The following is a 24,553-nucleotide window of genomic DNA, read 5'->3' as shown; positions in this document are numbered from 1 at the left end:
ATGTATATATATATATGTACAAAGAATGAAAAAAATAAAAAAGAATATGAAACATATAAGAATAACAACATCTATAGAATAGATGAAGAAAAGAAAACCACACTAATTGGAATAACTGAAAGTTCTGATAAAAAATAATCCTGATACAATAATACAAGAAATTATTAAAGAAAATTCTCTTGAAGCATTAGAACAAGAAGGGAAAGTAGAAACAGAAAAAAAATATCCACTTACCACCACCTGAAAGAGATCCTACAAGGAAAATGGACAGGAATATTATAGTTAAATCCTGAAAACCTCAGATCAAGGACAAAATATTGAGTAACAGGAAAAAAACAATCACACAAGACCTAATGTTAGAGACATTAAAAGATCACGGGTATTGGAACATTATATATCAAAGAGCAAAAGAACAGTAATTCTGGGAGAAAATATACCCAAAAGTGAAACATCATTCTGAATGAAAAAAAAAAAATAAAAGGATATTTGATCAACGGTCAAACTCCTAGGGTTCTGTTAAAAAACAAAAACACAACAACAACAGCAAAATTCCCTGAACTCAGTAGAAGATTTGACCCACAAGTGCCAAGAGAAATATAAGACAAACACTAATGATCAATTACAAGGGACAAAATATGAATTGATTGTTTGTCTTTTATGTATTAAAAATGTAAAACCTGTGTCTAAGCTTATTATTAGTAATTAAGTTCCTTATAAGAGAGATTGGGGTAGACCTGAGTACAATATGACTTCAAAAGTAAAACTGTTCAAGAATAACCAAAAGAGCAATTATCTTATCCATATGAGGTGCAAGAGGAAGAAGAGATCCAGAAAAATTAGATGGGGGAGAAGGGCTGTTCCCAAACTTAAGTAAGTTCTCAAAACTTACTGTCATTGGGAATGAGCTTAAGAGGGATAATACATATACCTCTAGAAGAATATGTCTTCTAAATTTAGAAAGAAAGAAAACTCTAAGAGGATGAGAAAGGGGCAAGAATAAAGGAAGGATTTTTAGAGTGGAGGGTGAGAGAATAGGTTAACAGAGGGAAATAGAAGAGTCTTTACATTTAAGGGAATGGAACAATAAGGAGGGACTGTTGGAGTGGCAGTGAAGTGATAGGAGAACAAGGTAACAGGTCGAAGTAAAGTAGAGAATTTAGGAGAGATAAGAAAAAGGAGATATATAAACAACAAGAAGAGTAGGAGTAGAATATCTTAGGGAAAGTATATATTTATAAATGTATGTATTTGTAGGGGCGAAGAAGAGGCAAAAAAGAATAAAGTAAAAAGCGTACAGCAGAAAACAAAAGAAAACCTGCAAGGAAGTAAAGAAAAGATGGACGGCTTTCAATATATCACATAGCATTTAATATATATGCTTTCTTGAAACGTATTCTGAATCCTCTCCTATGTTCTGCTGTGCATATGATATGGTTTTTTTCTCCTTATTTTGTATTTAAGTTCATAATGTTTATTTTTCTTTTCTTATTGTTTAAATTCTAGCATGTGATTAAAATTGAAAAGAAAAAAAAAACAGAAAAAAGGAAAAAAAAATATATTTGTTTTAAGTTACAAAAGCCCAGTCATTCACTCTCCTCACTCAACTCTCTAATTGAGAACTTTGTGAAAATGTATGGAAAATCAAAGCAAATTTCTATATTTCAAATCTCCCCTCCTCTTGAAAAAGTGGTTATTGGTGGTGATGGTAGTGTTTTTGACTCATCCCTCATTCTGAGTTCATCATTTTATCATTATGCATTAATGTTTCATTTTTAGTACTTGGAATCATGATTTGTTATTACATTGATAATAGTTGCTAGTACTTTCAAAGTCATTTACCTTGGTCGTAAATTTATGGTAAAAACTGCATTTCTACTTCTGTTGATTTCACTCTACTTCAGGTCTTCTCAAGATTTTATTTTCTTCTGAAAGTCCTGTATCATTTCTTAATAATACACTATAATCCTTTTGCATTTATATTTCCCAACTTTTCATCCATTCTCTGACTTATGGACAACCCCTCAGATTAGTATTGTTTTGCTTCTTCTTAAAGAACTATAGATATTTTTTACAAATTCTTACAAATTGTTTTGCCTAGGATTGATCCTTCCCTTGATCTGTTTTCTCAATAATTTCTCACCTCCCCTCTTTTGCTTCCTTTTTCCCTTCAGAATGAAATATATTTCTGAACTCAACTCTGAATATGTGTCCAGGTGTGTGTATTCTTTGTGCCTTTGACTGTTCCAGAAAGGAGTGTGGTTAACATGTCAGCAGTTCTAAATATCTACTTATGAACCTTGATTAGTGGATTTAATTTTTGCTTGCATCCCTCCTGCCCTGTGCCCCCCCGCCACACACATACTATACTGTATTCCAATTCCCTTCTTTTTCCATTCTTCTAATAAAACTCTATCTATGACCCCCTAATGACTAGAGAGTTTCCAGGCAAAACAATGAGTATCTCCCCATATTTAAATCTCAGGAATTGATCCTTGTTTTGGTCTTTAGCAGAGTTTATTCATACATCCCTTTTCATTTTTTCTCTTTATTCCTTTCTCTGAACTTCCAAGTTTCTAACTAGCTCTGGTGTTTTGATGAAGAATTCTTGTTTGTCCTCTATTTTATTAAAAAGTCTTTTTGCCCCTTCAGTATCATACACACTTTTGCTGGTTAAACTCTTTTCTGTAAACCTACACATTTTGCCTCCTGGAAGATTGAATACTAAGTTTTCTACTCCTTTTTAGAAATGGCTGTTATATCTGTAGCTGTAGGTCATGATTTTGGTTCCTCCAAACCTGAATTTTTTTTTCTAGTTATTTGCATTATTTTCTTTTCTACTGAAAACACTGAATATTGTCTATAAAGTTTCTGGGAATTTTCATTTGGGGGCTTCTTCTGGGAAGTGACCAGTGCATTCTTTCTATTTCTACTTGTACTTTTCTAAAAGATCTGTGCAGTTATTTTTTCTAAATCTATTTACTAGTTTCTTTTGTTGGTGGGTGGGGAGACAGGGACATGACGTTCATATAATTCAAATATTCTTAGTGAGGTTTTTTTTTTCTTCTCCTTAATACATTTTTGAGGTTAATTATTTTTACTATCAGAAACTTTGAATTTTCTTCTATATTTTCAGTCATTAGACTTTGAATTAATATTTCTTATCACTTCATTGAGTCATTGGCTTCTATTTATTCTATTCTAATTTTAAAGGAATTCTAATTTAAAGGAATTTGGGCAATATTTATACCTCTTCTGTCAAACTATTTATTCCTTTTCCAAATCTTTCCTCTATACCTTCTATTTCTTTTCATTTTTCTTCCTCCATTGCTTTCATTTTATTTGTTAAAGAAAAAAATTAACTTTTCATTCATCTTTTTTAGGAATTTTTGGTGAGTTTGTGCACAATCACTGTTTTTCTGTGAGGCTCCATCTGTAAATGTTTTGCAGTCATTTCCTTCTGCATTATTCTTGAAAATCCTTTTCACCATAATAGCTTTCTTATACTGTTTTTTATTATTATTTCTTAATTCATTCTTTCAGTCTACTTCTTCAGATGGAACTTGACCTCAATGCCAGGCTGTGTGCACTTCTAGAGGCAAAGTGTAATCTGGACCTGCTGCTGCTTTCTTTGGGTTAATGAATGTTTTGTTATTCAAGGATCTCAGGGAAAGTCTCAGTCTAAGGACATGCAAGCTTTCAGTGTTCAAAACAGTCTGATCCAGGACAAATTCTGATTGCTGCTCTGCTCCTTTGCCTGTCCCTTGTTAATTTCTGACTTAGATTTCAGTCTGAGAGACAGTACAAATACTGCTGGATTTTTTCCCTATCAGTTCACTAGAAAGCTCTTTTATTTGCAAGTGAAAAAAAGATTGGCTTCCTTTCCATCTGGGATTCCTTTCCTTCTTTTTCAAATGTAGCCTGGGATAGATGCTGGAACTGATATTTTGCTGAAATTCCAGGGTTTAAGCTCCATCTCTGATGCTTGTTTCTGAATGACCTGCTTGCATAGTTCAAAGTACAAGGATTTCATATCTGCAAATGATGTAACTTTTTTCTATGCAGGACCACTTTATCAGTCCTCATTAAATCTGTGAACCAGAACTATAGGAACAAAGGACCAGTTGGCAACTTTCCCCATTATGATATGCTGGTATGGGTCTAGAACTTCTTGCCCAGTACGAAATAGTTCTCTGGGCGCTAGAGTGTCCATTCAGGGTGCTCCTGGCCAGATCAGTCCCCAGTATCTTTGTATCCCTCTGTCTGTCTCCTCATGTCAAACCAGGTTGTACAAATTACTCACTGTCACTCTTTCAGTATTTCCCAATCAGAATTAGATCTGGTGCATTCTATATGTTTGAAGGAGTTTGTAGAGGAGACTACTGTTTCCTACAACTCTGCCATTTTGGGTCCCCTCTCTTATTTGAATATGGCCTAGATTGCAGTTGGAAAATTCTGCTTTCCATTAGTTTATGCTTTTCCACTAAATCAGAGACTCATTTTTTAATGCTATTTTTAACAGGAGTGCTACAATGATATGAAGCATAGGATATCATAACTTCTGAAGAAAATTCAGATAATCCAAAGGTAAATAGACACATTGTGACTGTAAAAAGATTGCTTGATTTTTCCAAACATCAGGGAATAGTCAGTAAATATTTAATAAATGCTTATTCTAGAGCAGTTAGATGGAACAGTGGACCAGGTCTGGAGTGAGGAAGACTCATCTTTCTGAATTCAAATCTGGTCTCAGATATGTATTAGCTGTGTCACCCGGGGCAGGTCATTTACACCTGTCTGCCTCGGTTCCTCAATTATAAAATGAGCTACAGAAGAAAATCACAACCTACTCCAGTTACTCTGCCAAGAAAACTCCAAATGGGGTCAGGAAGAATAAAACATGACTGAAAAATGACTCTACAATGCTTATTCAGTTCTAGCCCTGGGGATACAACCACCACCACCAAGAAAAATACTAGTTCAAGGTGGTTTCATTTGAATAGATAAAGATAACACATAAAAGAAGAGCAGAAAAAGTCAGAAGGAGGAGCAATCTTCATGGGGCCATGATGGTAAAGTTCAGAAAAAGAAGTTAGGAGAATTCAATAACGTGTTATGGAGTAGAAGTCACCTAAAAGATTAATTCAAGTGCTTTCTATTAAGTATCTCCTATTTATTCTGTGTGTAGCTTGATTTGCACATATTTGTTTGCATATTGTCTCTCCCATCAGACTTAAAACGTCTTCCAATCAGGGACTGTCCTTTGTCTCTTTGTATCACTGGAGTTTAGCATAGTGCCAGGTACATTATAGGTACTTAATGATATTTTACAGAACGAACCTAGTAGGTATGTCCCAAACAGTCTGGGCCTCATTTATCTAAATTGCAAGCTGTGATGTCTAGGCAATGTGATTTCCAGTGTTTCTTTTCCCTCTTTGATTCTTTGGTCTATGACTTTCCTTTTCTTTAGTCTCATATTTTAACCTAAACTAAAGGTGTTTTATTTATATACCATGTGTGTATGTGAAAAAAGACCATTTTTTTCATTTACTTTAACTTTGAGATAATGTTTGATTTTTATGGAATTCTTCTGCAATAGTTATTTGGGAAAGAAATTTCTAGAATGAGGTTTTACCAAGGGTAGTTTTGTGGCAATAGGATGCCATGTGAATGTTTGCTTTGGTTGGGCCTATTTACTAACAATAGAAAAAGTTGCCTAAGCTGAGGTACTACAGTTGCATGTATTACAATTGCGGTTAAGAATTTCCAGGAGTCAGAGAAGTCCGAGAGTGGCGGGCAAAACCAGAGGAGCAGGAGACAAGCCAAACCGAGCTGGTGAGAGCCACTGAGCGCCAGATATCAGTGCAGCAGCCCTTGAAACCTTCAGCCTGAAGACTAACCTTCGGTAAGTCACCTACTGGAACTTCCGGGAGCTAGGATGGTGGAGTGATCAGTAAATGCTCTCTCCTCCCCCCTGATGACCGTGAAAGAACCATAAAATTCTTCCCCAGACAAATCCTGGATCAGTGGGAACAGCAGAAGGGGGCAAATAGTCTCATAACACCAGAGGCTAGAAAAATAGCAAAGGGGGATTCTTCCTACTGTGGCGGAGGCAATCTGGAAGGACAGACGACCCAGGGCAGAGAAAATTCGCACTGAGACCCAGGCAAGCCTCAGAGCCGGGAGACAAGCCCCAGGAGGGGTGGGAACATGCATTAGCTTTTAGGCGTGCCCCAGCCCTCCAGGGGAAAAGCGAAGACAATAGGGAAGCTGGAATCACCATCCCCTGACCTTGCCTTTGCCTCAGGTCAGGTGAGGAGATCTCCTGAGACCAGAGCACCCCTCCCACACACCTAACAAGCTAACCCCAGGGTTGATCTGGGAAACAAAAAAAAAAAGCCTGCTTTTAGCCTAGACACACATCAGCTCAACTTAAAGATCTGTACCTTCTGACTGAAAGAACCAGAAGCTACAACACTCAGCCAACATCATGAATCTGAAAAAGAAGACGAAAAGTGAAAAAACCATAGAATGTTTCTATGGGGATAAGGACCAAAACACAAACACCAAAGAGGTCAGAGCTGAGACTGTACTTCCATCTGAAACCTCAGATGGGACTATGAATTTCTCGCAAGCACAACTAGATTACCTGGAACGTCTGAAGAAGGATATAAAAGAAAAATTGGCCAATGATTTTAAAATTATAAAAAAAGAATTCACTGGTGACAACATCACTCTGAAAAGGAAAATTGAACAAATGGAAAAGGAAGTTCAAAAATTAACTGGAGAGAATAATTCCCTAAAAGGAAGAGTTAATCAAACGGAAAAGGAAACCCAAAACCTAATTGGGAAAATTGATCAGATGGAAAAGGAAACCCAAAACCTAACTGGGATAATTGGTCGAACGGAAAAAGAAGTACAAAAATTAAATGGAGAAAATAGCTCCTTAAAGGGAAAAATTGGTCAGATGGAAAAGGAGATGCAAAAGCTAACTGAAGAAAACAATACGATGAAGATTAGAACTGGGCAAGTAGAAACTAATGACTCAATGAGGCAACAAGAATCAGTGAAACAAAATCTAAAGAATGAAAAGATAGAAGAAAATGTAAAATATTTAATTGGAAAAACAACTGACCTGGAAAATAGATCCAGGAGAGAAAACTTAAGAATTATTGGCCTGCAAGAAACCCATGAGGAAGAAAAGAGTCTGGACAATATCTTCCAGGAAATCATCAAGGAAAACTGCCCAGAAGTACTAGACTCAGAGGGCAAAATAGTCATCGAAAGAATCCACCATTCCCCTCCCGAAAGGGATCCCAAACTCAAAACCCCAAGAAATATCGTTGCCAAATTCCAGAGCTATCAAGTGAAGGAGAAAATACTACAAGCAGCCAGAAAGAAACAATTCAAATATCAATGACACACAGTTAGGATCACACAGGACCTTGCAGCTTCTACATCAAAAGATCGAAAGAATTGGAACCCAATATTCCGTAAGGCAAAGGAGTTGGGACTTCAACCAAGGATCAACTACCCAGCAAAGTTCAGCATAACATTTCAGGCAAGGAGAAAGTGATTCAACGAAATAAGGGATTTCCAGAGCTTCCTGACCAAAACACCAGAACTCAATAGACAATTTGATCTTCAAACGCAGGTCTCCAGAGAATCATAAAAAGGTAAACAGAGGGGAAAAAACAAAAACAAAAACGTGCTACTCAATTAGAGCAAACTGTTTACCTCCCTATAAGGGAAGATAATACCTGTTAATCTTGAGAACTGTGCAGCTATTTTGATAATAGGGATATATGTAGAGGGAACGGGCATAAAGTAAATGATGTCATGTCAAAAATATGATTTAAGTATGAGAAGGGAATGTAATAGGAGGTGTGGAAAGGGGAAAGTAGAAAATGGTAAATTATATCACAGGAAGAAGTACAAAACTATAGTAGAGGGAAGGAGGGGAGGGAGATGAGCATTGTTTGAGAGGTACTCTCATCTGATTTGTTCAAAGGAAAGAACAATAATCTTAAGTAGACAATCCTAACTAGCTCTATAGGTAGTAGGAGGGGAAGGGGGAAGAAAGGGGAGGGTGGCTAAAAGGGAGGAAAGAAGCAATAAGAGCAAAGGGGAGTAAAAGGGAGGGGGGCTAAAAGAAGGATGGGAAGGCTGCAGGAGGAGGGGGAGAAAAGTGAATACTATTGAGGAGGGGAAGGGAGATGGGAGAGCTAAAAGCACAAATGGTGGGAAAGAGGTTGGAGGGAAATACACAGATTGTAATCATAACTGTGAATGTGAATGGAATGAACTCTCCAATAAAACGGAGACGGATAGCAGAATGGATTAAAAGCCATAATCCAACAATATGCTGCTTACAAGAAACACATTTGAAACGGGGGGATATACATAGGATAAAGCTCAAAGGATGGACCAGAATATATTGTGCTTCAGCTCATGTAAGAAAGGCAGGAGTAGCAATCCTAATCTCAGACAAAGCGAAAGCAGAAATAGATGTAATCAAAAGGGATAAGGATGGAAACTATATCCTGCTAAAAGGCACCATAGACAATGAAGGAATATCATAACTAAACATGTATGCTTCAAGTGGTATAGCATCCAGATTCTTAGAGGAGAGGTTGGGGGAGTTGAAGGAAGAAATTGATAGCAAAACTATACTAGTGGGGGACCTCAACCTCCCCCTCTCTGAACTCGATAAATCCAACCTCAAAATAAACAAGAAAGAGGTTAAGGAGGTAAATAAAACTCTGGATAAGGTAGATATGATAGATCTTTGGAGAAAATTAAATGGGAATAGAAAGGAATATACGTTTTTCTCAGCGGTACATGGAACATTTACAAAAATTGACCATGTACTAGGACATAAAAATCTCACATTCCAGTGCAGAAAGATAGAGATAATCAATGCATCCTTTTCAGATCATAATGCATTAAAAATTACATGTAATAAAAGGCCATGGAAAGAGAAACCAAAAATCAATTGGAAACTAAATAATCTAATTCTAAAGAAGGGTTGGGTTAAAGAAGAAATCATAGGAACAATCAACAATTTCATTCGAGAGAATGACAATAGTGAGACAACATACCAAAACTTATGGTATACTGCAAAAGCAGTTATTAGGGGAAGTTTTATATCTTTGAATGCTTACATAAATAAAATAGAGAAAGAGGAGATCAATGACTTAGGCTTGCAGTTGAAAAAGCTAGAAAAAGAACAAATTGAAATTCCCCAAGTAAATACCAAATTAGAAATACTGAAAACCAAAGGAGAGATTAATAAAATTGAAATTAAGAAAACTATTGAATTAATAAATAAAACCAATAGTTGGTTTTATGAAAAAACTAATAAAATTGATAAACCTTTGGTCAATCTGATTAAAAAAAAGAAAGAAGAAAACCAAATTACTAATATTAAAAATGAAAGGGGTGAACTCACCTCCAATGAGGAGGAAATTAAAACAATAATTAGAAACTACTTTGCCCAACTTTATGCCCACAAATTCGATAATCTAAACGAGATGGATGAATATTTTAAAAAATACAAATTGCCCAGATTAACAGAAGAGGAAGTTGAATACTTAAACAACCCTATCTCAGAAAAAGAAATTGAACAAGCCATCAATGAACTCCCTAGGAAAAAATCTCCAGGGCCAGATGGATTCACAAGTGAATTCTATCAAACATTTAAAGAACAGTTAATTCCAAAACTACATACATTATTTTTGAAAATTGGGGAAGGAGTCCTCCCAAATTCTTTCTATGATACAAATATGGTTTTGATACCCAAACCAGGAAGAGACAAAACAGAGAAAGAAAATTATAGACCAATTTCCCTAATGAATATAGATGCAAAAATTTTAAATAAGATTTTAGCAAAACGAATACAGCATCTTATAACGAGATTAATACATTATGATCAGGTAGGATTCATACCAGTACTACAGGGCTCGTTCAATATTAGGAAAACTATTAGCATTATCGATCACATCAACAACAAAGCTAACAAAAACCACATGATTATCTCAATAGATGCAGAAAAAGCTTTTGACAAAATACAACACCCATTCCTACTAAAAACACTGGAGAACGTAGGAATAAAGGGAACTTTCCATAAAATAATAAGCAGTATCTATCTAAAACCTTCAGCAAGCATTATATGCAATGGGGATAAGCTAGATGCATTCCCAATAAGATCAGGGGTGAAACAAGGTTGTCCATTATCACCACTATTATTCAATATGGTACTAGAAATGTTAGCTGTAGCAATTAGACAAGATAAAGATATTCAAGGAATAAGAATAGCCAAAGAAGAAACTAAGTTATCACTCTTTGCAGATGATATGATGATTTACCTAGAGAATCCCAGAGATTCAAGTAAAAAATTGCTAGAATTAATAAACAACTTTGGCAAAGTTGCAGGGTACAAAATAAACCCACACAAATCTTCTGCGTTCCTATATATTAACAACAAAGTCCAACAGCAAGAGATAGAAAGAGAAATCCCATTTAAAGCTAGGGTAGACAGTATAAAATACTTAGGAGTCTACCTGCCAAAACAAACCCAGGGATCATATGAACACAATTACAATTTTTGCACAAATAAAGTCAGATTTAAATAAGTGGAAAAACATTAGTTGCTCATGGGTAGGCCGTGCTAATGTAATAAAAATGACAATTCTACCTAAATTAATATACTTATTTAGTGCCATACCAATTAAACTATCAGACAATTACTTTCTAGAGCTGGATAAAATAACATCAAAATTCATTTGGAAAAACAAAAGGTCCAGAATATCAAAGGGACTAATGAAAAGAAATGCTTGGGAAGGTGGCCTAGCGCTACCAGACCTCAAACTGTACTATAAAGCAGCAATTATCAAAACCACTTGGTATTGGCTAAGAAACAGAGAGGTAGACAAGTGGAATAGACTTGGCACTCAAGATGCAGTAGGCAAGGAATATAGCAAACCTCTGTTTGATAAACCCAAGGACCCTAGCTTCTGGGATAAGAACTCATTGTTTGACAAAAATTGCTGGGAAAACTGGATAACAGTGCGGCGGAAATTAGGCATAGACCCATACCTGACACCGTACACAAGAATAAAGTCCAAATGGGTGCATGATTTAGGTATAAAGACTGATACCATGAACAAACTGGAGAAGCAAGGAATAGTGTATTTATCAGATCTATGGAGAAGGGAAGAATTCTTTACTAAAGGAGAGATAGAAAGCATTATGAAATGCAAAATGGGTAACTTTGATTACATTAAACTGAGAAGTTTTTGCATAACCAAACCCAATGCAACCAAAATCCGGAGGGATGTAGTAAATTGGGAAAGAATTTTTACAGCTAAGCTCGGGGATAAAGGCCTCATTTCTAGAATATATAGAGAACTGACCCAAATGTATAATCATACAAGTCATTCCCCAATTGATAAATGGTCAAAAGATATGAACAGGCAATTTTCAGAGGAAGAAATTAAAGCTATCTATAATCATATGAAAAAATGCTCTAAATCACTATTGGTTAGAGAGATGCAAATCAAAACAACTCTGAGGTACCACATCACACCTATAAGATTGGCAAACATGACAGAACAAGAAAATGATAAATGCTGGAGAGGATGTGGGAAAGTTGGCACACTAATTCATTGTTGGTGGAGCTGCGAGCGCATCCAACCATTCTGGAGAACAATTTGGAGCTATGCCCAAAGGGCTACAATAATGTGCATACCCTTTGACCCAGCAATATCACTACTAGGACTATATCCCCAAGAAATCATAAAAATGGGAAAGGGTCCCACACGTACAAAGATATTTATAGCAGCACTCTATGTAGTTGCCAAAAACTGGAAGTCAAGGGGATGTCCATCAATTGGGGAATGGCTGAATAAATTATGGTATATGAATGTAATGGAGTACTATTGTGCCATAAGAAATGATGCACAAGAAGACTTCAGAGAGACCTGGAAGGACTTATATGACCTGATGCTGAGTGTAAGGAGCAGAACCCGGAGAACTGCGTGCACAGCAACGACTACAGTGTGTGAGAGTTTTTTCTGGTAGACTTGGAATTTTGTAATAACACAAAAGCTTCTTATAAAAAAGAAAAATCCCAAAGGTGGTTCTCAAGGCAAAATGCCTTCCACACTCAGAGAAAGAAATATGGAAGTCACTCACAAAATGTAGCAGATCATGTTTGTGTATGTGTATGTGTTTGTGTATCATGTTCTGATTTGTTATACGATTTCTTTAATTTATTTTAGTCTGACTACATAGCATGACTATAGTGAAAATATACTCAATAGGAAAGTATATGTAGAATCTATACAGCATTGTATGCAGTCGTGGGGAGGGAGGGGGGTATTAGGGAGTAGGTGTGGGGGGGATAAAATCTCAATTGTATGGCAGTGATTTTTAAACATTAAAAAATAAAAAAAATAAAAATAAATAAAAGAATTTCCAGGAGTCAACTAAACCTAGTTTTCCGCCAGAAACCTAAACAAGAATATTGATAGTGATTGAACATCTCATTTAAATATGGAGAATTCCTCTTCTACTTATGCAACTTATGGTCTTAGTGATTTGCCTATAGTACCAAGAAATTAAAAAAAAAAAATAGCCCAAGATCACACCATATGTCCAAAGCACTCTGAATGGCAATCTTCCTGGTTTGAAGGTTGGAAATCTCTCCATTTTGACTTGTGTCCAGTCAAGCATTTAAGTGTTTAAGTTTGTTGCTAGGAGACAGATAAGTGGTTTGAGGTCAGTTAGCTGCTTTCTTCTTTCCTCAAAAAAGCAAAACAAAAGGTTTTAAATAAAAAGTACACCATACTCTTAAAAATCTAACGATCACAACCAAAAAACCTTTCATTTTCCCTACTTCACACAATCACAAATGCCCATTTCCCTTCAGTCTCTAGTGAAAAGATATAGGATCTAGTGGAAGGATCTAAGCAGCAGTAGCTGAGAATTCTTTGAGTAACACTAATTCACTTTCCATGGACCATTGGCTCCAACCTGGACTTCTGCCAAGTATTATTCAGGAGGCTATCATCAGTGGAAATAGGATTTGACAGCTGTCTACACATTAGGTCCAATCCCTGCAGTGGCCACAAGTACTGAAGATCAGAAAAGAATATTGTCTCTGTGTTGGAAATGAATATAGATTTATAAATCAAAATAACAGTAAAGGATGTAATCTTGTACTTCAGCTCTATCTTTCCTCTAAATTCCATCCAAATTGGACTACTTGTCATCCAGTCCACCCAGGTTATCTTTAGTACTCTAAGGACTACTGGGCATTTAGGTGCTCAAAACAGCTTGACCATCTTTATATAGTCTTCTGTTATTATAATTTGAGTTTCTTGAGAATAAGGGCTATATTGATATTCTCTTTGCAGATTCAATACTTAATATAGTGGTTTTTAGTGTAAGAATAACTACTTAATGAGTAAAATCATTCTTTCAAATAATTAGATTGAAAAGAGGTAACAGATTGCTCATAATCCTCTAGAATAAATTGTGGCAGATTATTGGCTATTGAAATTCATCCAACCTCTTACACTATGTTAAGTAAACTGATTATTCCTGAAAAATTCCTAATTCTTTGACTACTTCTAAACAGAATTATCTTGAGAGCTATTAGAAACAGAAACATATTCTAGTTGCTGTGTCGCCTGTACCTGCTCTTTTCCCATTTTTCTCATGATTGCCTTTGCTAAGAACTATGGAGTTGGACCAAAGTGGACTCTTGCCACTATAATTGATGTTATAGGATGAGTGTTATAGCTGATTGAGAGTACAGATGGACTGGTGTGCCATTGACCTGTGGATCAACTGTGAAAATGTTCCTTCCAGGGTTACCTGAAAACAACAGAACCATTTGTAATATCTCCTCAAGAACCATCTGGCAATGATATTTTGACTATATCTCCTGAACCACAGGGAGAAGGAGACAATAATTCTATTCTGGACTGAAAATGGTGAACTACAAACAACTGATATTTGTATGCCAATTGGTATAACAAGATGTGGGTTGGTTAAAAAAATGAAAATAGAAATGTTGCAATCTTTGAATTTTGCTTACTGGTTAAAGATGAGATCAATTAATTGTAGAGTGAGATATAGAGAGATAGATAAATGTATAGATATATATGTAGTATACATGTACATACACATATCTGTTTTGTGTGTGTACATGCATATATGTGTATGTATATGTGTATACGTATCTCTATATATGTGTGTGCATCTCCGTATATGTGTGTGTGTGTGTGTGTGTATATATATATATATATATATATATATATATATATATATATATATATATGTGTGTGTGTGTGTGTGTGTGTGTGTGTGTGTGTGTGTGTGTGTGTGTGTGTGTTTATCATTTTATACCTTTTACACTCCCCCATTTTTGTGCTACTGTGGGGTTTTCAACCAGAATAGTTTTGCAACACTTATCTGACAATCAAAAACAGGCTTCTTCATCCATTCCTTATTTAGCAATACCTTTTGGAATAGCCAGCATTCACATACTAGTCAATGTATGGTATAGTATAGTGGAGCTGCAAGTATTTTATACTAGTATTCAATATCAGAAAATAAATTGGATAATATATTATGCCAGCTACACATCAAAATAAGGCATGTTTGTCCTGACTTAATAAACTTGTGTGACTCCAGATTCTCCTTCCACCTCAAATTCAGCATGAATTTTAGCACAAAATTATATTTAGAACTGAGTTATGTTACAAAATAACAACTTGGAATAAATTAGGAGTTCTTAATTTTTTGTTTTCCACGGACCCTTTTGACAATCTAATGAAGTCTGGGGAGCCTTTCTCAGTATATTTTTAAATGTATAAAATTAAATAAATAACAATGAATTATATTTAAATATGGTTATAAACATTGAAAAAACAAGCCACTTCATGAAATTCAAGTAAAAAACCTCTGTACAAAATCATCTGATCTCTTCTAGATATAAATATTGCACCCTATCATCCTCTAATGGAGATATAGATCCTCTCCTCCTTTATCTCAAATGCTGGCAGTTGACTTTATTTAGCCTTCATATGTAGATCAAGTCTTGATCACCTCAGGATATAATCTTGTTCCTTCCTACATGAGAGGAATACTAAGTTTTGGTCCATGAATTCAGTTCCATCAAGAAATATTCATTGAGCATTTACTATACTCCAGGAACTATGTTTGACATTAAGGACTGACTTCTCTTTAATTGAATCACATTTTCCCACTATCTGGTTTCCCCAAAGGCTCACTAGGGAATTATTGGACAATAAGATTCTAATTATTTGGAACACCAATAGCTACCTCTCAATTAGATATATTTTGACCTCCTTGTTTGACTAAACATGGATTCACACTCTATTAGATGTGTTCTTTTTAGACATTGACTAAAACAATAAGATGTTTTACTCTAATTTCTTAGTATCTGAACTAGGCCATTATTTCAGGAATAACCCAGCCATGTTTCATTTTACTACATAACTTTCTTCTCACCAGCAATCTTGCTAAACAGACAGGAAATTATGCTCTTAATGGCAAACTTTTTGACTCTGGACTTCCTGTACTGCTTTTTCTCTTTCCCTCCATTTCTAGGACCATAAACAAATCAATTCCAGGTTATGCCAATGTACTGTCTAGTAGCTCCACTGAACATCACTGTAACTTTCCAAACAGAATATGCCTTTCTGGTCATTATTCTCCTATACATATTATCTCTTCTTATTAGATTTGAGGATAAGGCCTATCTTTGTTTTTCTCTCAAGTGATTATCTCAGTGTTTGAAAAAGAAACCTTAGAGATTTTTCTTGGGGAGAGTCGGCAAGATGGTGGAGTAGAAAGATACACATTTGCTAGCTCTTACCCCACAGCCCATAAAATACCTGTAAAGAAGAACTCCCAACAAATTCTAGAGCAGCATAAGCCACAGAACAATGGAGAGGAGGAGATTTCTATCCCAGAGAGACCAGAAAGACCAATGGGAAAGGTCTGTTGTGCACCAGACGTGGAGCAGAGCCCAGCCCTGCCTTGGCCGTGAAGTACTGAAAGGAGCAGATTCAAGCAGGCTTCAGGGACAGAATCTCCAGTAGCAGCGCAGATCCCTCAACCCACAGGCGCCAAAGGTCAGTGAGAGGGTCTTTTTAGCTGGTCAAGAAGGGAGCGGGGTGTCCCCATAACTTAGGCCCCTCAGAAGGCAGCAGTAGAGACAGCAGCAGACAAGGCTCCCAAAGCAGGCGGTAGCCTACATCCATTGCTGAAGGTCTAATTGTAAACCCCCTGAGGGAACTGAGCCCTGTGTGGCAGCCCTGTCCCTGCCCAAAGCCCCTGAAGCTTGAGAGCAGCTCATCTGAATCTCAGCCCTCAGTGCTGGCATGGAGGAACTGGAGGCCAGCTGGTTGTGGAAAGAAAACTCAGAAATCAAGTAACTGGCTGGGAAAATGCCCAAAAAAAGGGAAGAAAAATAAAACCATAGAAGGTTACTTTCTTGAGGAACAGGTGTCTCCTCCCATCCTTTCAGATGAGGAAGAACAAGGCATGCTGCCAGAGGAATTTAAGGCCTCTACCTCCAGGACCTCCAAAGGGAACTTCAATTGGGCTTAGGCAATAGAAGACCTTAAAAAACAAGTTAGCAGCTTACTAAAGGAAAAACCAAAAAATGCTGAGGAAAATAACAGCTTTAAAAAGAGGCTAACTCAATTGGAAAAAGAGGTCCAAAAAACCAATGAAGAGAAGGAGGTTTTAAAAAGCAGAATTAGCCAAATGGAGGAGAAGAGTGAAAAGCTCACTGAACAAAATAATTCGTTAAAAGAGAGAATTGATTTCAGGGAAACAAATGACTCTGAGTTAAACCAAGGAGTTGGTAAACAAAAGCAAAAATTTGAAAAAATAGAAGATAATGTGAAGATTTTTCTCTTTATTTCTTCAGTTATTAAAATTCAGAATTGGACTGGCAGTGAAATGATAAGATGCTACATTTAGATGCTTTCTAAGTTTCCTTCCAAAACTGAGACTATCTAACTCCATGAGGGAGCTGTTAAATATCTCTTTTCTCCATAAATTGACTTTAAAAGGTAGCAGAGTATAGAAGAGCCTGGTGTGATATGGGCTATAGGGTCATGAAGAGTCAGACACCCCTGAACAACTGAACAACAAATTTATGAACTGATCTCCAAATTTCAGAATTAGTTTATAAAGTCATTTCCCCACATTCCCATCACATGAATGAGAAATCTCTATTTTGCTTATGTGTTTAGCAGTGCTTCAGCATTTAGTAATCTATCCTCCTTTGAGTTTGCATAATCCAGAAGCATCACCCAGTCTATATCCTGGTGACTCATATCTTCTAATTTTTAGGATCTTCCTCCATTTTCACTGAGTTAAGAGCCTCATTGAAGTATCTTTCTCCACCCTAAATGCTTTCCTTTTAATAGGTTACTTAAAGAAAAATTGACATCCCCTCAAATAGTTTATCTTCCTAGGCCCTGTATCTTTTCAGTTCCAATGATTTTTACTTCATTTAAGCAAAACAAAATAATCCATCAATTTTCCACTAATTCCATGTATAAGAACTTTTCAATTATTTTTTTAAATACAATATTTTATTTTCCCATGTCTCCTTCTGCCTTACCCCTTGTATGCCTATTCTTCATTCTCACCATAGCTTCTAATCCAACCAACATTTACTATATTCCCAGGTCATTGCCCAGACTCTAGCAATATTGTCTTGCCTTCTAAATATGAAGTACATGGTGAATCAGTTTAACTCTAAATTAACTGCTAGAATTTAATCCTTTATGTCTTTGTCCTATAAAGCTTCAACAAATTCCAGCTATGAAGTATTTTCAACATTGACTTCCTTCACTCAAGTGGTCACTCTATAAAGATTTATTAAGTACCTATTATATACTGTATTTTAGGAAGCAACTAGATTGCACAGTGAATGGAATTCTGTGCCTTGAGTTATGAAGTTCTGAATTTAAATCTGGCCTCATTTGTTGTATGATTGTGAGTAAATCACATAGCCCTTGTTTGCTTCAATGTACTCATTCAGAAAATAATAATACGAAGTTAATAAAATATTTGTAAAACAGTTAGTATATTGTCTGGCACACAGTAGTTGTTACATAAATATTAGGTATTACCATATGAGGCACCATGCAAAGATCTAGAGAAACAAAGAAAGTCAAGAGACATGCTGTGCTCTTAAGGAATGTGTTATCTAGTGGGAGAGTATAGCATGTAAATAAGTGTGTGCAAGCTATATAGATGACAAATTGGAAATAATGGAAAAAAACGGATAGATGACCCTAGAGTGAAGGGATAACAGGAAAGACACACTGTAGAAGATGAAACTTTAGCTGAGATTTGAAGGAAGCCAGGAGGTAAATAGGAGCAAGGAGGAGAACTTTCCAGACATGAGGAGCATCCAGTTAAAATGCCCAGATTTGGGAGATGAAGTTCCTCATTTAAGGAATATCAAAATATTCAGTATAAATAGATCATAGAATACCTGGGGAATGAGAGATAAAATGTAAGAAAGGAGGGCACAATTTTTTGTACTTTTTAAAGAAGTAGTTGGGGTTAAGTGACCTGCCCAGGATTACACAGCTACTAAGTATCTGTGATTGGATTTGAACTCAAGTCCTTCAAGCTCCAGGGGCAATAAATTATCCAATGTGCCACCTAGCTGCCTGGCAATTGAAGATTACGAAAGGTTTCAATGTCAAGCAGAGGATTTTAAATTTGTTACTGGAAACATTGGTGTTTATTGAGTATGGGGAGGAGTGGTTAGATGGTTAGATTTGCATTTTATTTAGAAAGATTACTAACCTCTGAATGCAGAATGGACTGGAGTAGGGCAAGATTTATGGTAGAGAAACCAAAGGACAGGGCTAGAGGAGTCCCCTTTACCGTACTAACATGCTCAATTACAAATTTATGGTCTAAAACTTCAACTGTGGTTTCATTTTAGCAAAACAATTCCCTTCTCTAATTGAATCTCTATCCCATTCACCACATTGATTGCTCTAAATTTTGTCAAGAGTTTGAATACACTTCTCTTTACACCCAAAACACACTTTAAAAAAACAATGATCCGGCCTCATACTTCATCATCTAAGACCTCTCTTTTCTTCCCTGCACTTTATCCCACACACCTTTGACTTCATCCTGTAATATATTCTCCTTAGCTTTAATCTTATGTCATTGTTGCCGTTCTCTTTAAGGATGACATTAATTGTTTCTATGATTTCTTCTTTTACCTACTCATTCTTCAGAATTAGATGATTTAGTTTGCGTTAACTTAGATGACCTTTCATTAAGCGTGATTTTTTATTGATTTATGGTTTGAAAAGGGTGCATTTTATATTTCTGGTTTTCTGCATTTGGTTGTGAGGTTTTTCTGCTCTAATACATGGCCAGTTTTTGTGAAGATGCTATTTATAGGGAAGAAAAAATGTATACTTTATTCTATTCCTTTTCAGTTTTCTTCAGAGATCTATTGTATCCATTTTTCTAATATTATATTCATCTCTTTGATTTCCTTATTCATTTATTCTGGTTTCTAATCAATTCTGCCATTCCCTTTCATTTTATGGGTGAGTTCATCCCATTTACTAACTGTAATTGATGATTACTAACTGTGCATTTCCTTCCACCCTATTTTTTTCTCTTTTGTCCTTCTCTCTTCCTTTTTTTTGTCCCTCCTATAAAAATCTGTTTTTTTATGAGTACTGTATTTTTTTTCAAATCTGCCATCCTTTTTATCCACCACTATCCACTCTAATTTTTAAATTTTTATTCACTGTTTGGTAAGATAGATTTCCAATACAAATTGAGTATGTGTGTGTGGTATGTATTCATCCATGCATGCATGTATCTGCACAAATGTATTGTGTATATGCACACACAAATCAAAAGGATGAAAGTAAAAAGAAGAAAATGTGAAGTATCTCATGGGAAAAACAATTGATCTGGAAAATAGATTGAGGAGAGATAAAAAAACCATGTATGTATGTATGTATGTACATACGGCTGTGTATATGCATATAAGTATATCTGTATATACATTTATCCATATGCACATATGTGTGACTTATACATATATACATCATGTATATATGAATGTGTCTGTATATTTCCCACACTGAGCCGATAATAAGCCCATTAGAAGAAGAAGATCAGAGTATGTAACTGGAGGAAGATGACAAGGTCAAAGCTCCTACTTTTAAAGGATCTCAAAATATATGAAATTGTCTCAGGCCATGGAAGAGCTAAAAAAAGATCTTGAGAATCCAGTAAAAGAAACAGACAAAAATTGGGAAGAGAAATGAGTGATGCAAAAAAAAATCATGAAAAAAGAGTCAACAGCTTGCTAAAGGAGACACAACAAAAATGCTGAAGAAAACAACACTTTTAAGTATAGACTAATAAAAATGGCAAAAGAAGTCCAACATGTTAATGAGGAGGAGAATGCCTTAAAAAGCAGAATGTGTCAAATGGAAAAAGAGGTTCAAAATCTCACTGAAGAAAATACCTTAAAAATAAGTATTAAGCAAATTGAAGCTAATGACTTTATGAGAAATCAGGAAATTATAAAGGAGAAACAAAAGAATGAAAACAGTAGAAAACAATGTGAAATATCTCAATGGAAAAAAAATCCAGGAGAGATAATTAAAAAATTTTTGGTCTTCATGAAAATCATGAGCGAAAGAAAGAACCTAGACATCATCTCTCAAAGAATTATCAAAGAAAACTGCCCTGGTATTCTAGAACCAGAGGGTAAAATAGAAGTGGAAAGAGTCCACTAATCACTTCCTGAAAGAGATCTCAAAAGGAAAATTTCTAGAAATATTATAGTCAAATTCCAGAGCTCCCAGGTCAAAGAGAAAAATATTACAAGCAGCCAGAAAGAAGTTATTCAAGTATTGTGGAAATACAATCAGGATGACAGAGTATTTAGCAGTTTCTACAATAAGGAATCAAAAGGCTTGGGATATGATTTTCCAGAGGACAAAGGAAGTAGGATTAAAACCAAGAATAACCTATCCAGCAAAACTGAGTATAATATTTCAGGGAAAAAAATGGAATTTCAATGAAATAGAGGACTTCCAGGTATTCTTGTTGAAATGACCAGAGCTGAATAGAAAGTCTGACTTTCAAATACAAGAATCAAAAGAAAGAAGAAAAGGTAAACAGGAAAGAGAAACCGCAAGAGTCTCATTAAAGTTGAACTGTTTACATTCTTACATACAAATATCAGTAACTCATGAGATCTTTCTCAGTATTAGGGTAATTAGAGGGAATATATATATATGTATATGTATATGTGTGTATATTTATGTATGTGTGATATACATATATAGGTATGTACATGTATTTGTATATATATGTGTGTGTGCATATATATATGTATACATAAACATATATGTGTATGTGTATAAACAGAGGACACAAGATGAATTGAATGTGAAGGGAGAAACTTAAAAAAAATAACATTAATTATTGAGAGGAATGTACTGGGAGAGAGATAAAAGGAGAGGTAGGATGCAGCAAATCATCTCACATAAAAGAGGCAAGAAAGAGCTTTTTCCAGTGGAGAGGAAGAGAGGGGATGTGAAGGGGAATAAATGAAGCTTACTCTCACTGGATTTAGCTTGAAGGAGGAATAACACACACTCAATTGCGTTTGAAAGTCTATCTTACCCTGCAGGAAGGCAGGGGGAAAGGAGATAGGAGAGAGTGGAAAATAGAAGGGCCAGTAGATTTGGGCAAGAGGTAATCATAAACAAATTCTACCTGGGGGGACAGGTCAAGGGAGAGAAACAAATAAATGGAGTACAGGACAGGATAGAGGGAAATGTGGTTAGTTTTCACAGCATGACTGATACAGAAGTGTTTTGAATGGCTACACATAAGACTTTCATTGAATTGTTTGCTTTCTCAACGAGGGTGAGTGGGGAGAGAGAAAGAGAGATAATGTGAAATTCAAAACTTTAAAAATGATTGTTAAGAATTATTTTTACATGCATCTGGGAAATAACTTGTACAGGCAATGGGGCATAGAAATCTATTTCACCCTATAGGAAAATAGAGGGAAGAGGGATGGGAGATAAGAGGGTGATAGAAGCAAGGATAGACTAGGGGAAGGGCTGGAATGGTGCATGCTGTCCTGGATGGGGAGAGATGGGGAGAAAATTTGAAATTCAAAATCTTGTGGAAGTGAATGTTGCAAACTGAACATAAATAAATAATATATTTTAAAAAGTAAAAAAAAAAAAAAAGGTAGTTTGTGAGGGAGAGCACTGATATGTAGAATAATCAGAAAAGTCTTTTTCTGTGCTCAAGTGCTTGAGCTGAGTATTGAAAGAAGAGAGTACACTGTAAGTATGAGGGCCAGCTGGTATAAAGGGAGAAAGAAAATGAAGTATTTCCTGTGACTAACAGAAAATAATGCCAGTTTGGCTACATCACAGAATGCACAAGTAGAAATGAGAAACTCGAAAAAATGGCTTAGGGTCAAATTGTAAAAAGCTAAACAGTTTATATTTTATCCTAGATAATAAAAGGAAACCACTGGCGATTATTGCAAAGATGGATGAAATAGTTGGTACTTGTCAAAACTTACTATGACAAACAGTGCAGGGTGAACTTAAGAGAAGAAAATTGAGGTAAGGAGAACAATTGGGAATCCATTGAAATAATTCTGGCATAAAGTAATTAGGGTATGAGCTAATATGGTGAAAATGTTGTAGTGGAAGTAGAAATGGCAGGGTTTAGCAACTAATTAGATACATGGGGTTAGGGAAACTGAGAGGTTGAGGCTGATATTAAAGTTTTGAACATGGGTCCTGGAAGAGTGGTGATATTTTTGACAGAAGTAAGGTCATATTGAACAGTTGGGTTGAGGGCAAAGGATAATGATTTCTACTTTGGACATGTTGAGTTTCTGATATCTCCAGGACATACAGATTAAATTGTCCAAAAAAGCAATATTATTACAGGACTGAACCTCGTGGTAGCAACTGATCTTTCATATTTGTCACACATGAAGTAAACTTCAGGATTCTCATTTGAAGATGCTAAAAAGCCTTTTTCTGAGAATTGTGTAGAGGTATCCTTGAAGTGACTTGGAAAGACTGTGGTATATGCATAGACATTCTGTGCCAAGCCTAGAGGCCTGTATTGGGCTACCCGAGTCTTTCTTACCTCACCTCCCGAGGTCTTCGGCTGGCCACGCCGGATGCACGTATGAGAGAAAGGACGTTCCAGAGTCAAACAGGGGTTGAGCTTTATTACAGGGTTTCGGTTACAAGTGCAGGGGGTCTTCTTTCTTAGGGCGAAGAGGGGGAGATTTCCTAAGGAGGCTAAGCTTAAGGGATTGGAAGTAGAAGTACAAGCGGGGAGAGAGGGGGAGGGGAGAGAGAAAAGAAAAGAAGCGGAGCCCTACTTTTCTCTTTGGCTCCACACGTGCTAAGAGAGCTTTTAGGCTTCCTCAATCTTACTTAACCTTTAGCCACACAGTTTGCATCTCAATACCATGCTGTTAGGTAACTAGGTGTGCTCCAATCCGGGACGACCTCGAGGGCAGGGAGACTCCACCCATTAGGTATCTCCGGGGGAGAGGCGGAGATACCCGAGCTAGCCGAGCTAGCTCGGTCTGACCTTCTCGAACCCCCGCTGTTCATGGAGGGCCTCGTAAGACTCTAAGATTTAGAAGTCCCACTTTTACCTGCCCGAGACTGTCCACACGGAATTGAGCTTCCAGTCCCAACAATTCTGAAACTGGTTCCATGATAATGACTTGGTGGAGACTGAGAGGTTCTTTGACTGAACAGGCATTTGAAAAAACAGCCAATTTATGTTATCTCTCTTGTCTCAGTTCTTTTTGCTGATCTCTTCGTAAATAAACTCCTTTACTCTTGGTAGCTGATAACAGTCATATAAGGGGAAAAGATTTTCGTGGTGGAAGTTCTCCCAGTTGAGGTCAAGTGGCCCATGAAAATTGGCTTCAATTCGTTGCAATTTTTTTTATTTTGGAGGTATGTGAACCTCTGTTCCTGTGAGTTTTGAATATACAAGTCACAAGATTGTGGGAACTGCTGTTCAGACTGGGTTTTGCAGATATCCTAGCGCTGATCAAGTCTATATACATACAGATCTAAATGATTGTCCCTGATTGTTAGGGTGGAGGGGGGTGGGAGGGAGAGAGAGCTCTGGGTGTGCAAAAACACACACTCACATTCACATATATGTATGTATACTATATAGATACAATTATATACTCAAATATACATATACGTATATTTATATAATTGCTATGTCTTTAAATATCTCTGTAAATGCTAACTAATATTATAAAATAAAATTGAGTTGACGGTTTACTTTGTGTGGGCATACAGTTAGGAGGTTAGAACTATTTTGTGTTTGAGAGAATGGCAGAAGAGAGGAAATACCCAACATCCACCTCTCAGGGTACCTTATAAACCTGAGGGGTAGCTGTAGAACACCT

This window comes from Notamacropus eugenii, chromosome 5 (assembly GCF_028372415.1).
Source record: "Notamacropus eugenii isolate mMacEug1 chromosome 5, mMacEug1.pri_v2, whole genome shotgun sequence".
In the NCBI taxonomy this organism is placed as follows: domain Eukaryota; kingdom Metazoa; phylum Chordata; class Mammalia; order Diprotodontia; family Macropodidae; genus Notamacropus; species Notamacropus eugenii.
Note: the sequence above shows the minus strand (reverse complement) of the source record.